The sequence below is a fragment of the Haliotis cracherodii genome, unplaced genomic scaffold (genome assembly GCF_022045235.1).
Source record: "Haliotis cracherodii isolate W230 unplaced genomic scaffold, xgHalCrac1.p SCAF_12, whole genome shotgun sequence".
Lineage (NCBI taxonomy): Eukaryota > Metazoa > Mollusca > Gastropoda > Lepetellida > Haliotidae > Haliotis > Haliotis cracherodii.
The window spans coordinates 11183285-11196541 of record NW_027266267.1 but is presented as its reverse complement, the minus strand read 5'-3'; the positions used below and the strand labels follow the sequence as shown (position 1 = coordinate 11196541).

At 36.9% G+C, this 13257-nt stretch overlaps 1 pseudogene; it reads left to right on the top strand.

The window, feature by feature from the left end:
* The first annotated feature begins 285 nt into the window (after nt 1–285).
* LOC139457540 (uncharacterized) lies at nt 286–12991 on the top strand (annotated as a pseudogene).
* Nucleotides 12992–13257: the final 266 nt, after the last annotated feature.

Below are 13257 nucleotides of genomic sequence, written 5' to 3'. Positions count from 1 at the left end.
ACAACCCTCTCTGAGGACCAGTTGGTATATAAACTATTTGGAATATGTTTTGTTGTGTATGTTGGTTTCAATGTGCACTGGTTCAGTCTTTCGTCATTTTAGTTTTCAATTAAATTCATGTATTTTTTACCAACTGAGCCGGTTAAGTGCCATCCCGATGACCATACAGCATAACAATATCCTAGTCATGGTAGTTTATATATGCATTTCGATTTTGTATTATTCTTTGCAACATGTTAACAGTTCCTTGATTCTGATAAAGCCATGAATGTTTGTTTTCAGTGGATGATTTTGATGATGACTAATGAAAGCAGTGGACAGATTTTGCTTCTGTTAACATGTCTCCTATCTGGTAAGTGGTATTGTTGACAAAATGACAAACATTCACCAATGGCATGATGTTCAGAATTTTATAGTAATTTGATTTGCCTTTTTTTAGGCGAATGTACGTGCACGTGTAAGACCCATTCTAGTGAACAAAACAAAGACATGCACACCCAAACTATATCCGGGCCTAGACTGACAGTTACAGTATATAGCAATCTTTGAATTTACCTCAGTATCTGTTGACACAATTGTATAATCACCTTTCAAAACTCTGGTTTTCAGGGATCCTTTCAAATACATACAAACAATGTTTTGTATTTTACGGCCTATGGGTCGGAATTTGGTTCAGCCGATATTCCAGACTGATTTTTCCACAACTTTGAAGCTTCTAAAGTATACTCACCAACGCCTTGTTAAATCAATTAAAATGATATAAAAATAACAATTTTCATTCACACACATTTATTTCTTCACAGTTTCCACTGAACTCATCTGCCCTGCCCTTGACTCTTCAGCACAGTTGTACTGCTCCGGGGGAACTATATCACACGAATACATCAACCCAAGCGGTCGGACTGTTGCCCAAAGTCTACTGACTGGTGAAGGGTGTGACGTAGATCCGAATATGTTTATGTCTGTCCTTAACGTCACTCACACTACACTCATCATAGGACGTGTACAGTTATCCGATGCGGGAACATGGAAATGCGTTACTGGATCCGGAGAGGCGAATTGCCACCTGTCAGTTGCAAGCAGGTATTTCGTACATTTTGGGATTATTACCTGTCCAAACAACCACCAACACTGTATATTGTGTTCTGTTCGAGAGGTTTCATTGGTAGATTTCGCAAGAGATATAAGAGTGCTATAACAAAGTAAACCAGAAACGGAGTGTGTAGGATATGCACGCTGAATGTTAAGTCACAGTTATGACATTTTATTTAAGACGACCCTCTTCATTGTTCACCGATCTCACGAAGCGACATGGACATAATGTTTTTGATATAATATTAGTCTCTGGTGACTTCTTGTGTCTGTGCCTTTTTGTAAAAAAAACACCACTCTTTAGCCCCTTTAAACAAAAGTAAGTTACTGGTGTTGCAAAAAGGATGCCGTTAAATATGTATCAGAATAGTATTCAATTTAATAACAGGTATACCAGCACGCCAAATAACAAGTCCACGGGACACTAGTTCCCTGCGCATTGACGAGGATCTGTTACTGAACATTTCAATTTCAAGATATTACTGCTCTGATACCGCCCGGCTTCGGTTAATGATGGGGAAGAATGATATAACACTCCTCAATGAAACCGTTAATGATACTACAAAGGAATATTTTGTCGTCAAACAACGTATGACAGCTTCACATTTCGGGATTGTGAAGCTATTCTTCGAATGTGGAAACTTTCGTCAGGCTCTTTGTGTGAAGGTGTTCAACTACTAAGTCTTAAGTACAGTACGTGGTGCATATGTACGATGGCCATTTATGTTAAACATATTAGGTTATTAAAACCAGCATATTTATAGTTTTTTTCATGTTAGGAACCAACCATTTGATATTCCGATAAGGGTTGGGGCGGGGCTAGAATTTTGTATCGATATTAATTTTATTTCAGTTACAGCTACAAATGGTCGGTCCCTGAAGACTGAATAATTGACGGATGTTATAGTATCTTAGGCAATGGGAAGAACATTCAACCAGTTACAGATAGATCATTTCCATATTGTTGATCTCTCTGTCCAAGACGAAAGCTTGTGACATTGTGGTAGGAATATATAATAAATAATGTAATTGTTGATTCCAACATGCCCCCAAATATCTTTTACATTTAACGCATTATACCAGGTTATGTTTCAGATACGAATAGTATGCTGTCATTCTGCATGTGCATGTAGTAACTTTAGATTTGTTTCAAACATAGAAAACAATGTCACAATATCTGCATACTTTTTCAAAACCAATAAAAGCAACCTTTCTAATACCTAATGTAAGTCAATGATAAAATGATATTACTCTTTTAGATGACAGTTGTCGCTGTGACGAATCGGGCTCCACAGTTGCAATGGGCATGGGGATCGTAATCATAGTTATGATCGTTATCATCGTCCTTCTATTAGTCAAGAATCTCAGAAACAAAAATGATGGATGAAAGGTAGAAATAAATAAACACTAAACCAATCTCGTAACACAACTAAAGTTGTGATTCGTACATTGCATCAATCGTGGTTGTTTCACGTGGAACTAAATTTGTAAATATTTGTCATACGGATTTATGCAGGAGCCAATACCTAAGCCAATGCTTTTGATTGAGATCAAATTCCCTTATTGGTCTATTTGAGAATGCCAGGTATAATATGTCTGATTAATGTTGATAATATCTGATAATATCGAGTCGCCAGTGTCATGCCGACCTTGGGGTTTGGATCCCATTGCTTTCAAACTGCCAAATGTATATTATTGGGAATTTAAATGCCATACGATGGATCAATTTTAATATCGAATTACACAATATAAATTCTCTTTTCAGGGGTGCAGCATCTTACAAGTTTCTTCTTTTGCCAGTGCTTTTGATATATGTTTTGCTGTCAGCAAACGCCTCATCTGCATTTTTGTTCTCATTATAGATGTGCAGTATAATTAGGAGTCTTCCTTGGTTTAAACGGAATCACAGCAATCAGGTTAACATTTGTGATACGAGTAAATGCGGAATGCCATACCTTAGCGAATGCTTGTGACCGATAAAGGTGTAAAGTACATCAAATTCTTACCAAGCTATGTAGGCATCCTTGGTAATACAATAGCCCATGCTGCAGCAAACGCTTCACTCAACCAATCTGTGACACCACTTCTTTTGCCATACAATGATTATAAGTCTGTTAGTAGAAGTTATATCCGAGATCAAATGCAAACCCCATACGATGCATCATTTTTTATATTGAATTTATACAAAATCAATTCTCTTTCCAGGTTCCAAAACACATGGAGGCTGACGATTTACAAATACAGGTAATTCTTATAGATTCATTCCTCCGTCCGTGCACTTAATAACTATTTGGCTATCTTAGCTACTCCTACTATTCTTTGAGTTGTAATTGTGTGGTCTTGAGTGTTCAGTTGCATTTGTCTATTGACTGGTTAGTACTTCCAAGACATGTGTTTGCTTAATAACAATGCATGCACATACGTTTATTGCCGGTAAATTCAGGAATCCCTATGTTTTAAGAACATCAGAATATGGAAACATATCTAGTTAAAACCTTATTTATATCAAGTGTATTCTCTGAATTCAAAATCAGTGTTTCGCTTGAATGTAATTGCAAATACCAGGTTCGATATTTTTCATGGGTATCGATAATGTTTCGCAGGTGTTGTCTTGATCGTCATGGCAAGCAATGCCCTAAATAATTCGCACAACATAAATAATATTAGTACGTATTAGTCTTGCTTGTTTCAATTGGAAGAAAAACTATGAGGTAAGCATCCGTGATAAATGTATAGGCTAAAGGTCACACCTCCGCAACTGCTTGTGAACGAGATGAGCACATTGTGACCCAGCAATATATCTTGTTTGCATCCCCAATAAAGGAAGACACATTCTTTGGTATATATTTCGCCACCGTCTTACTTTCTTGCCACGTATAAAATACTTGAAAGCAAACTGTCTGAGGGTACTGTGATTCTTAAAATTTGTTTCTAATTCATAGTAGGTAGGATATCAGTCAACCCCACATATCCACGTATCCTCTCCAAACTTAGCAATGGCTCCATCATTTATTGTGGGGCTTCCAAAAGCAACCTTCAGATACCCAATTGAATCCTTTATCAAGGTCTTAGACTCTCTTGGCTCTTCCAGAACGGTGATCCTGATAAGACATATCTTAAACAACACAACCCTGCTTACAGCTTTGTGTTTAGTCACCCTCATGGAAATCTTCACAATAAGATGTCATCTCTTATTCCACCTCTTGGAAAAAACTAATTTAACCTGTTTTTCTTGAACATATATAAACGCTACACCTTCTGTCTTCTCTGCCTTGGCAATTGGTTAAGTCAAAGAAAGACCTGGCATTGATCAAAATGAATATACCAGAAACAACCCCATACATAATCAACACTAATATATCAATTTAAGAAGCACATACGTGTCGTATGAGGCGACTAGCGGGATCGGTCGGTCAGACTTCACTGAAGTTTTGAAATTCTATTTACTTGGATTAAGCTTTTGACTGTATAGCTCAGATAAAGGAAACTTGCTTGTGTCTCAGTATACATGTATGTATTAAAGACAATACTTCATTATTACTTATGTCTCGCGAGGATGCACAATATACCATATAAATAGAAACGAAAAATATTAATTCCACAATAGCAAGAAATATATCCAGAACTATTTTCTGATATTTCACTGGTTGTGACTAGCATCTGGTGCTGAAATTGACCATTTGTTACGTTTGTTTCAATACTTTGGGCCTAAGACGTTATGCATCAAAACCTTTCGAAAAATCCGTGGAAGTTAATCAAGTGTAAAAGGTTTAAAGGGGCACTCATCTAACGCAATTCCCCGGGACTGGTTGTTGCCTTTGTTATTGTTTTTTCCCAGTGAGTACCCGGATGTATAGCAGAAATCTAGACTAGTTCGCGACCTCTGCTGCGCCATTCGTAAGCGCATTAGTCACTTGTATGGGTAGTAATATAGAGGGCGTATGGTCACATTGATCAACAAAATGAAATACAGTTTTGGAGATAATAAGGAAATGTAGGTATCTTTGTGGTTCGCATCGGTAATGGTGGCGAAGTTTTGATAAGTCACTTGCTTGGTAATTTTGCGATTTTCGTTTACATTATTTTGACTTGCAACACAAAGTAAATATTTCACCTGAGCATTGCTTTTTGATATTGTGTATATTTTTTACTGTCAAAATGTGTAACATTTTCAAATTTATTCAACGCCTAAATATTCAGTTAATTAACAAAGTGACTGAAAAACATTTCCATCTGTATTATTATGATAACGAATTCCAAACATTTTGATGTTTAATGTCATCACCAAGAGACTGAAAATGTTACGTTGAAAAGTACATTTCTATGTTGTTTGGCTTCTAATCCTACATAATAATCTGTTGTGATGTTTGTCGGCCCTTTTGATCGCCTTAATCAATCTGGACAGATTTTTTAGTCAAAATGACTGAAATATTTACACATTTCATAAATTGCCTGAGAGAATTACATTTTACAAATTGACGGTAATATATACACGTTTACAAGGGAAAAGGCCTGTGAAAACAACGTCTATCGCGCATTGAAGAATTTCCCAACCAAGACGTAGAGAAACAAGGACGAATCGGTTCAATGCTACAGCAAATGAAGGAAAACAAAATGCAAATACCATAATTACAACCTACCAAATTTTTGTGTATATATTTTAGGCAGCTTCCTTGCTCGAGGAATGTATCCGTGAATATCCACACAAAGGAACAATATCCCATTCGTCTGCAGCTACAAAGAAACCTATTCGATGTCACGTGTCTCTGTAACAATCACATATTTTAAAAGATATATATCGTTTCGGGATATTATAACTCGTGTTCGTTTCTCAACTGATCACTTGGATTGTTTCAGGTGTCTCACATAGGAGTCAAGTCTCAAGGGTCAGCTGAGAAAGCCCACGTGACAACTATTTTCATAACGTCCACGGTTCCTAAAAAAAACATTGAGTGATAGATAACAATGATCAATCAATCAACGTATTATCAGTTCACCCTTTGAACAAAGTATGTTGTTTTTGCATCGGCACTTTACGCAAGGATGTGTGTGTATTCCATTTGTTTTAGTAAACCTAGACATGTAAACACTCACTTTTGACATATCCACTGTGCAAGATAACAGTGATTAATCAATCAACGTATTTTCTGTTAATCCTTTGTTTACTAGGAACGATCCGTTGATTTACACAAAAAAGTGCTGGTCTGCCACGTGCATATTACATAACACACATTTCACCTCACTTCAAACCTGGATTTAGATTGAATAATTACCCCAGACACAATAAATGCCAAATGGGAACCTTTATCAGGTAATCTATGTGGTGCTACCATTAATTGTACCTGTTATAAATTCATTAACTGAGCATCAAGTGAATGACGACAAATACACAAGTGTAGGGTTATGCGAGAAAACGTGGATGACAACATGGGAGTAGTAATCGTATTATCGACGCAATCCGAAAACCGAAAATGCTTTGACTGCATGGATACATTTTTTAGTGTTAACTATAACCATCTGGGGTATTTCCAAATGACGACATCCAATGAGCTCCGCCGTTCTTTTTGTCTGTTAGTTTAGGCTGAAATAATTAATTAACATGCGCCTTTTGTCGAAATCTTTTTAGATCCCGGTTAACCAATCAGTGTTTATGCAAAAATGCGTAAAACAAATATTGCCTCCAGCCTCCAAGTTTATTTAGCTGTCCTTGCAGACGGTTATCCAGTCTCTGGTCACGCTCAGTTGCGTTGCGTATCATCCGGGTACTCACGGGGGAAAAAACAATAACAAAGGCAACAACCAGTCCGGGGAATTGCGTTAGATCAGTGCCCCTTTAAATAAGGAATATTCATCTACAATTTGTCAAAGCATTAGTTGTTAAAGTTATAGTGACAAGCTGATTAAGGATAAGGCCTAAAGGGATTATACAGTTGTGACAAGCCTCATCATTAAATTAATAAGATATTTACAGATGAAAATATTTGGGAACAATACAAAACTCCTTACAATAATGCACATTTTAATATATTTGCGATCACTGTAAAACAAAACAATACAATGCCACATAACAAGACGGTGACTGCATCAACCACGTCACCGAGCCTCACCACCCGATACTTTTAGTCGCCTCTTACGACAAGCCCTGGTTGGTGAAGATTAATTATAACCGGATAGTCATGGGTTGAAGTTAGTGATAAATGTGCCTATTAACGTTTAATGTATCCATGTCACTTAGCCGGGGGCACTCTAGATATGCTAGTATAGCATTGTGGCCGTCCATTATGAAGTATCTATTCACATCAATTTGTCATTAAATGTGTGGGAATCTGGATGATGTCGAATCAACTACTATTTATCTATAAAACATATCTCTAAATCTAGAAGGTGCAATCATGGAGTCACCTTCTTTAACATCAGAGTAGTCGTATGGATTCGATCCGCCAGAAATAGATTATGCTCGCATTGATTCAAAAGCCCTGATCCGATGTGATTCAATTTCGTCAAGAGACCATTCACTACGTCATAGGCAAGACGTTTGGACGTCAATATTATAATCCATTGTGAGAGTATGAACAGAATTTGAAGTGTGCATAATATCATTTTCCTAAAGTGGATTACGTTTCTCCGAGAATGTATTGTCAAAATCTATTGAGCCCCATGGTAAAGAGCTATACCATTGATCAAAGTGTTTATTCAGTAAACCTAGATAAGAGCAGAGAAGACATGCATGTTATGCACTGAGCTCAAGCTGCGCTGTTGACTTTCTAATCTCTGTTTAATAATTCAGTGATAAAGGAACTAGAACTTGTTTATTAGAAAGGGTATGTTAAGAGTTTTGTTTTAGCGGTGTTGTAATAAATGTCACCCGTATGTGAGCGCTGTTATACAAACACGAGGACATGTCCATGTTTATTCAATAATGAAATAATACCCGTCTCATGATGAATCTACTCCTGAAGATGCGGGGTAGAATAAGTGTACAACAACCCATGCTTAACGTAAAAGGCGACTTTGCTTGTCGTAAGAGGAGACTAACGCGATCGGGTGATTCGGGTCGTTGACTTGGTTGATGCATGTCATCGTATCCAAATTGCCTGGATCTATGCCCATGATGTCAATCACTGGACTTTCTTGTCCAGGCTCGATTATTCACAAAATGCCGCCATACAGCTGAAATATTGCTGAGTGCGGCGTTAAACAACACACACACAAACAAACAAACATAATGAATCCTCCCTTGCCTAAGGTTAATGCGTTCATCCTATGTTAATATCATAAGTCATATCATCAAAATATGGCTGTATTAATACTGGCGCCGATACAACACGTATTTGTGACTGTGACCGATGCCATATCAAACCCAAAGCAACCCAAAGCAAATGTCTGTTCTGTTCTGACTGTCATTCAAACATAATATTAATATACATTTAATATTTCAAGTGTGAAAATGTGTCATTCCAAGTTGATGCCTAGCGTCGTTTCTACAGATGAACTGGTTAATATTTAATTCATTGTCATTATACATATGATGTACTATATTCCAAGTTTTCACAGACGGAGCGTTATTCGTTAGAGTGTCAAGTTGTACACTGCTCATACTGTTTATGCAGCATCATGAGAAAATGTGTCCCTGAGCGTTTGCCACCTAATATACGAATACCTAATACGTGTTTATTTAGCTCTATTCTACATACATCAACGTTACATGAGGAGAACAACTTGTGCTGAGCTTGTGTCGCTCAATCAATGTATTTGTCACGCATGAAAGAAAACATCATTGCCATCGTACGTGTATTCTAGAATTCCATTCTTTTAAGAAGGCCGTAACATAGAAACAAATCGAGGTCAGGGATTATGTAAGACATGTATTTCAGCGCATTCCAGATCAGTGTCCCTCTTGGATGTACTTGGAAATGCCAGGTATACTATTTTTGTATAACATCTTCACAAGTATTGCAGAAACCGTCAGCAGCTTGACATATACCCACATTGAGATTGGATCAGCAACACTTACAAGCTATATGATGGTTCAATTGCAACATTAAATATATGCAATAAATTTCTCTTTTCAGGTTCCCCCAAAACCAATGCCTGCTGAAGATCAAATACCAGAGGTACGTTTATACATTGCTTCTTCCGTATGTGCTTTGAATAGATATTTTGCTGTCAGCTAATGCCTCGTCTGCTTTTAATATTATTTGAGTTTCTACCTGATTGTGATTGTGTGGTCATATGTATTTGGTTACTATATATTTGTGTATTCACATATTATAACTTTCCAGCATAATCTGGCATTACTTTCTTGTAAGAAGGCCATAACATAGAAACAAATCGAGATCAAAGATTCTGTAAGACAAGTATTTCACTATATTCCAAATCAGTGTCACTGCTGGATGTACATGCAAATGCCAGTTATAATAATTTTGATAACATGTTCACAAGTGTGACACAAACCATCAGTTGCTTCACACCAACCTTTGGATATGATCCATTTGTTTTGAACAGCAATACTTAAATATAATTATGGGGAACTTACATTTACACAATGCATCAACTGCTATATTAAATTTATGCAATAAATGTCTCTTTTCAGGTTCCCCCAAAACCAATGTCTGCTGAAGATCAAATACCAGAGGTACGCTTATACATTGCTTCTTTTGTATGTGCTTTGAATAGAAATTCTGTTCACTATTATTGGAGTTTCTACCTGATTGTGATTGTAGGCTCATACGCTTTTGGTTAAAAGTGATTAAAAAGTGAAAGTATTTCCCATGTTCTATGTGAGCTCGCAGGGCTCTGTATTTGTCATGTTTAGTTAATTCCAGTCCATCATCCATATTGTCATTAGCTGGTAAACTCTCCAGTGAAATATCAGTAAATATCAAAACACAGTCAGAGTCACAGTCAGAGTCCCACTTAAGCATTACGTTTGAAATTATGATGGTGACAGAGAGTGAATATCTACATAAAATGTTGACTAGGGGTTGGTGAGAGGCTCACTCAGTCAGTCAGCGTTAGCGAAACCACCACATTTGCTTCCCTTGTTAAATTATTGTATTTGCACATGCCCATCATCAGATTATCACACATTTTGTCAGTTAAACGTTGTTGTTTTTTTGTAATAACACGGACCGTTATAGTTCGGACGCTAGGGTATTCCGTAGGGTATTAAATAGTAACATATTTTGGGAGGAAACATAAAAGTAACAATACGGATATTTGTGGCAATGCGTTCCCAACATATTGAATAATGCATAGTGCACGGTTAAGAATCAGTGAGAGACGCTGTTATAACTAGATGATCCCGGAGCGGTTACGGTTACACTGACTGATCATCAAAATTAATTGGTTTTCCCTTTATTTCTGTTTTTCAATGCAAAGTCATCAACTCTAGATCACATTAAACTAAAGCAAACACAAACAACTTACTGCAACACTTCGATTGCCAAACAAGACACTGGCTTCACTCTGTCTAACGTTTGTCTAATTTGGTTCTCCGAATACAGCGTTCTTTGATTGCATGATCGCTCACGAATATCCTCGCTATGACCCATCCTAATGTACAAAACGAAGAAACGCAGATCTATTTGTAGTAACGACTCGATCCGTGTCTAGACCGACCGTGACAGTAAAGCAATCTTTTATATTACAAATGCCTTTCAATGATCGGCCAAACACATGTTATCGCCACAGGTTCATTAACAACTTCCGAAATCTCTCCCGTCACGTTTATCGTTGACGTTTTGTACTTGACGTAAATGTATTACGACGCACTGTCATTGTAACTGACGAACTGAGGTAGTTTTTTAACAGACAATTTACATTTGAGGATGATAATGTGTTGTAAACATACTACAAAAGATGTCACTGTAGAACAACGTGAGAATACATTCACTAATGTCACCTCTCCTGTTGATGAACTACCTCATTCCGCGATATTGATGGTAGTTGTATTGCTGCCAGAGTAAACATAGTAATACAGTTGTTTATATATCTGCATGTATCGAGGTAAACAAATAGTTATCATTATACGAATTGACTTTCACTTTCTTCCAGTTCTCTGGAGCAAACGTCTATCTAATTAGTCTAATCTTAACAAATGAAATAGTTTGCCTTGCACCTGTTTATCGTAATTGATACTGAGCTCCAATCACCCCGACATCCACAATTGACATCAAAGTGGACTATCATTTTTGCTCGACATATATAATAATTGATAACCTTATAAATATACACAGAATTGTATGAAAATATATCCATACAAAAACGCCATAACCATACGCTTTAGTCAATTTCACAAACTCTTATATGTTTAACAATTCGAATCATATGTGATGTTTTTAAATAGTTATTATGATGTCTTAATTACTGTGCAACTTTAAGATAAAAAGCTCGCCTTTAATGCCAAGTCAAACCACAGGCACCACGAAACGGTTCTTACGACCTGTATGTATGCTCATACAATGAAACTATACCGTCAGTAGGATCACTATAAATAAGCTGTATACTGTACATTCAACGATTGGCATAAAAGCACCCATATGTACATGCAGGTGTGGTTTTGAATAGGAGATCATTTTATTAACAGAAGGCGAATTTGCTTGAAACCTCCCTGATGAATGGACAAGGTTACGTCTTTAGTCATCTGAATGTAATAGTTGTTTCTCATCTGCTTTCCTGTAAAGCACAAACACAAGACCGAGACAGTTGACCCGGATCCTTCAGTGAATGTACCGTTGAGGTCGTATAATTTGTATGCGCTATTGGGTACATTGCTAAATGTTACGGAAAGGTTTTCAAAGCGTCAGTCGCCAAAGACACAAATACATGCCAGACCGATAACAACCAACCCATGTCAACACTGTTGAGACTCAGTCATGTAAGATTTTACTTTTGTTAAGCAAGAGTGTTAGACATGACAATCAACACATTTTCTGTTTATCAAAGTGTTGTCTATTAGACAAATTGATCAGAAAATGCACTCACATGGACCATTTGAACTGAATACATTTCCCTTTCACCGAATGCAGTGCCCGTATTGTAGCTCAATGTCTTCGTAAACCTTGACAGACTGTAAAATGCATGTTGGGAATGTTGGCTAAGGAGAATGACCCTGGGTTTAATGCACCGTTCGGGGCATTATTATGGCGAAGAACAGGTTCATAATTCCCTTGTAAAAAACTATTTTTAGAAAGTGATACATATTTACATGTATGTGACATTCCCAGTCAGTATTGACCGTTATCCATTATTCAAAATTTTAGGCTTCAATATTTGAAAGTTTGAACAGGTGAAATTGTCATTCCAAGTCGGTATGAAGCGTCGTTTGTACAGGTGATTTTTTTATATTTTATATTTCTCAGTTTGGAGCGTTATTCGTGATAAAAATATACATGATGTGTTATATGCCAATTTTCCATAGATGAATTAGTCATTTATTGTCGGTATGAAGCCTTATATGTCATAGAAAAATATGTAAATTTGAGTAATTATGGAGCAGATGAACTAACATTGCTTATACTCTTTTTGCAGCATCATGAAAAAACGTGGCCATGAGCGCATGCCGAATACATGAATACCTACAACACTATTTAGGAATATCTGTCCTGCACCAAAGACAACATTTATTAAGAGTACCAAACATTGTAGCCTTGCGTACATTCCTCAACTAACATATAGTCTGTATCTGTAATTTAACGCAGTAAATATGTCTGTAAAGATGTTTACACAGACGAAATATCTATACGATGTGTTGTTGCTTGGCTTTTCCATATAAACCTGATAACTATTTACACATATTTTGTTTCAGGAAATTCACAGAAAGACGTCCAGTTCCCGTGAAAGTACTGTCTGATCATGCACAATGGAACCTGGCCATTACATGTAGGTGTCTTTGCTTTCTGCAAAGGTACCATACATAATTTTGTAAATGCATGACACGTATTAGAACACTTCGATGTTAGGTTAAAATGTGTGTTTTTCTGTTGCCCTTGCCAAACATAAGTTACACAAGAATGCATGTTACGAATAACCATTCACAAGACTGTATGGCAAGAGGGATGACTTCCACTTACCCTTCAAGTCGAGCAATATTCCAGCAGCTCCAACCTGGTTTCGACATTTCACACATGTGTGATGTACAATTGCACATGCTCTTTCTATGAA